The sequence below is a fragment of the Aulostomus chinensis genome, chromosome 1 (assembly GCF_037954235.1).
Source record: "Aulostomus chinensis isolate RoL2024-O1b breed Wild chromosome 1, RoL_Achi_v1.0, whole genome shotgun sequence".
Taxonomy (NCBI): Eukaryota; Metazoa; Chordata; class Actinopteri; order Syngnathiformes; family Aulostomidae; genus Aulostomus; species Aulostomus chinensis.
The window spans coordinates 52,271,122-52,275,808 of NC_141320.1; the positions used below are offsets into that span (position 1 = coordinate 52,271,122).

Sequence of the window (4,687 nt, forward strand, 5' to 3'; positions counted from 1 at the left end):
GAAGGAGCTCAATGGTAGAGCGCTAGCTTAGCATGTGAGAGGTGGTGGGATCGGTGCCCTCGTTCTCCAGAAGACTTCAGCTTGTTCTGTTGTTGAGCTCTGATGAAACCACTGACTTTGAACCACACACAAAGTGAAGGAGAGACTTAAGATTGATGGCACCTGAGGAACTTCTAGGTTTCCTAAAATCAACTGGAAATTCATTCACCAGTTAAACAGTGACTCTAACAGAGGGGGTGTAGCTCAGTGGTAGAGCGCATGCTGAGCATGTATGAGGCCCTGGGTTCAATCCCTGGCATCTCCAGCTGGTCCTTTGGAGCCTTCATCTTGTCAGCTAAAGTGATCCTTAAATGTGACAACAGACGATTCACTATCAGAAGACATCTTCTACATGTTCAAGGTGGGCGAACTTTCCACAAATGTTCAAAATTACTTTTGAAAATGAAAACATAGATCAAACCTGCCCTGTCAATCACCCACAATGGGCGGGTCGTCCCACTCCCTATCAGGTTCCCCACTCCGCGACCCAGGAGGCTCCCTCTCCCTATCAGGACTAGAAGTCCATTGGGGTCTCCCTGCTCAGGTAGGAGTCCTGCCCACAACGTTAAGCTGTTGATGTTCTAGAGGAGACAACATCTGATCTTTGTTAGATCCACCAGTCAAAGGGTTTCTTTAAAGGCTGTAGCAGCTGAGAATGAGGGATTAATAACCATCTTAGTGAGGACATTTTGAAACATGATGACATTTTATTGACTTGGAACACTGCAAAAATCATCTCCCCTCCAAAAACCCTCCTCTTCAACTTTGTACTCAAGTTGTCTCCTCATCTGGCACCACAGGATCCAGGACGTTCAGTCAAAAAAATCATTAGTGATTTCAAAAATGGCCATCAGACACAAAATAAGACTTCAAACAGGTTTACAATTTTATTTGATGTTGACACATTTTGTCCATTTAATATCAGGACTGCTCCCAGATCAGCTCCATGACCTCATCCCTGCACCAGAGTACCGCCCAAGTTCATCAAGGATGGCCAACATGAGCAGGTCGAGATTCACCTCCATATTTGGAGGCTGATGAATTTCCTCCTGAGGACCGTCAGGCTGTTTCCTTACTTTGCTGTGACCCAACAGCAGACAGCAACAAGGACTGTGGTGCACTTGGTAAAACCACCATCTGGAGTCTGGACCAAGATGCTGATGTGATCCTTTGATGAGTTTAGAATCAGTCAGAGATCAAAGACTGAAGCAGGAGATCAATGCACAGAACCCAGAGATCATAGACAGAATTCAGACATCACACAGAATTCAGACATCAAACACAGAATTCAGACATCAAACACAGAATTCAGACATCAAACACAGAATTCAGACATCAAACACAGAATTCAGAGATCAAAGACAGAATTCAACGATCAATCAATGTGAGGAACCAGCGTCTCATGTGAAGATGCTTCTGAACTCATGAAGTGAAATCCTACCAAATAGAGATGAGTGAGTCCAACTGGACCTGAACAGGAGAGAAATAAAGGAGTTGTTATGTAATTGTTATTTATTTCCAGGCCAGGTGAGGGTTGGATTTTGTTCGTTCATGTTGAAGTGAACTGACAGTGGGACTGTGGACCTGGGCTGAAGTCCAGCTCACTGCTGGTTTAATGAAACCACCTGATTGTTTTTCCTATCAGCTCTGATCTGATGGAAGAAACAAAAAGCCAAACTTCATTCGTCCGTGTCCAAACTCCACGTCTTTTGATGTACAGCACTCCAGTTATTTGTTTCTTTCCAGACAGAAGCAGGTTGGTGGAGGAATAAAACCTCAACAGTGAACAAACAGCAATGAGAGAAGTGAATCCTGCACTCAGAGAAGTTGTGTCTGCACTCGCCAACCAGGAAACGCGTCTATCTTCTGTGTGACTGAGGCAGCTGCTCAGAGCTGCGTTTCTCAGCTGTGTGGGGGCGGGACTCTGTGTGTGATTGACAGGTCAACTGTCTGCCAGACAATGTTGTGGGACACAAACACAAAATGCGAGGTGCCATTTCCATTCTGGGTCGATCAGCTCTGGGACCGTTTTGTCTTTTGAATGAAGAAATGCATTAATTTCAGGTAGCAGCTTGTAAAAATGCCCCGGCTCAACCACCAGACCTCTGTGTACACTGTCAAGAAAAAAAATTATAAAAAAACAGTAAAAAGTCTGACAGCAGAGTTTCCAGACGAATACCGTCAAATTACAGTAATGAACTGTTCCACAAAATTACATGGAATAAACTAAAAATACACAGCAGGTTTCACAGTCCCAACTCATTAAATTACAGTCCATTTAGTTTTGATAAATGTGCATTCAACTGCAGGAAAACAGGCCCATCATGGAAAAACACATGAAGAACAAGGACCTTTCAGGTTCTTCTCTAAGTTCAGGGCTCTTACTGGTTCATTTATGAAACAAACCAGTCTATGAGCAGGAATTTCCCATTAAAAAAGTTCATTTGACAGTGGAAAAGCAAGCATAGTCCATCAAAATAGCCAAGTTTAAGGTCAATCACTGTCAATTGAAGCTATTTAGTTGTTACTTTATGAAACTGAGCCAACTTTCTACAGTGATTTCCTGTTAGATTCTGGTTTCTCCAAGTATAAAAACTACAACCATGTATAAACACAGAATCTGTACTTGGAACAATAGAGAATTTCTACATATTTCCAGTATCAGTCCATCACTTTAGAGGATTGGAATGTAAAAAAATCATTGGACAATGGAAATCATTTATCCTTTAACGAAACAACTTCAGTGCAGAGTTGATAACTGCACTTCAAACTTTGAACTGGTGTCCACATCAATGTGGAATTTGAGGAGGCCACAGCCACCAAATTTCCCAGAGTTCTTGACTATTTGCAGTCTCTTCCCTTGGAGAAGTCAAGTGGAACTACAAGACAAGGAGCAGAAATCCAAGCTGCTGGTGGACCACGTGGTGCTGTGTTGATGCTACTTTCCCACTCAAAGGGGATCGTGCAGGAATGTTCCACACGGTTGACCAAACTTCCATTGCAGAAGAGATTCAGGCAGTTCCACCCACGCCATGCATCCTTGTATGCTGTAAGTGTGAGGCAATACAATACAGTATGTTTCAGTGACATACATTTAGACAGAAGACCTTGGTTTATTGGGTGATGTTTATTGACATGCCAATTGGATTGTGGTGCCAATATGGCTGACTTGGTCGGTGTAAATCTTATCATCACAAAACAAAGTACACACAAATGTTCAAATTACTTTTCTAGACTTTAGTCGCCAAAGGAATTTCAGGCACCTGAAAGTGACTTTCATAAATCTGTGTGTGTGTGTACAGTACATGTCCCCAAAATGGACAATAAAATTATTGGTCCCCAATCTCAAGGATAAAATGATGCTCCAGTGATGTAGTGAGAGTTGCTACAAACCTCAAAATGATGCTGTCAATAATACAGTAAGACTTGCGACTAAGATCAAAATGATGCTAAAGTGATGTAATGAGAGTTTCTTCTCAACTAAGAAATGATGCTACAGTGATGGGGTGAGAGTTGCTACTAACCTAATAAATGATGCTAAAGTCATGTAGTAAAAGTTGCTACTAATCTCAAAATGATGCTGCAGTGATGTAGTGAGAGTTGCTACTATCCTCATAATGATGCTCCAGTGATGTAGTGAGAGTTGCTAAAGACCTCAAAATGATGCTAAAGTGATGAAATGAGAGTTGCTAATAATCCCAAAATGATGCTCCAGTGATGTATTGAGAGTTGCTTCAAACTTCAAAATGATGCTAAAGTAATGTAGTGAGAGTTGCTACTAACCTCAAAATGATGCTAAAGTGATGTAATGAGAGTTGCTACTAATCTCAAAATGATGCTACATTGATGTAGTGATAGTTGCTAAAAATCTCAAAATAAGGCTACAGTGATGTGGTTAGAGTTGCTAAAAACCTAAGAAATGATGCTACAGTGATGTGGTGAGAGATGCTACTAATCTCAAAATGATGCTAAAGTGATGTAGTGAGAGTTGCAACTATCCTCAAAATGATGCTGACAGTGATGTAGTGAGAGTTGCTACGTACCTCAAAATTATGCTACAGTGATGCAATGAATGTTTCTACTAACCTAAGAAATGAAGCGACAGTGATGTAGTGAGAGTTGCTACTAACCTAAGAAATGATACACCAGTAATGTGGTGAGAGTTGCTACGAACCTCAAAATGATGCTGACTATGATGTAATTACAGTTGCTACTAACCTCAAAATGATGCTTATAGTGATGACGTGAGAGTTGCTGTTAAACTCAAAATGATGCTAAAGTGATGTAATGAGAGTTGCTAAAAACCTCAAAATGATGCTCCAGTGATGTAGTGAGTTGCTTAAAACCTCAAAATGATGCTACAGTAATGTAGTGAGAGTTGCTAGAAACCTCAAAATGATGCTTCAGTGATGTAGTGAGAGTTGCTACGAACCTAAGAAATGATGCTACAGTGATGTAGTGAGAGTTGCTACTATGCTATGCTGACAGTAATGTAGTAAGAGTTGCTAAAAATCTCAAAATGATGCTACAGTGATATAGTGAGAGTTGCTACGAACCTCAAAATGATGCTCCAGTGATGCAGTAAGAGTTGCTTAAAATCTTAAAATGATGCTGACAGTCATGTAGTGAGAGTTGCTACGAACCTCAA

At 41.1% G+C, this 4,687-nt stretch overlaps 1 non-coding gene across 1 annotated transcript; it reads left to right on the forward strand.

The window, feature by feature from the left end:
- The first annotated feature begins 232 nt into the window (after positions 1 to 232).
- On the forward strand, positions 233 to 304 carry trnaa-agc (transfer RNA alanine (anticodon AGC)). The gene has a single exon. It is a non-coding gene; the product is annotated as a tRNA-Ala (tRNA).
- The last annotated feature ends 4,383 nt before the right edge of the window (positions 305 to 4,687 follow it).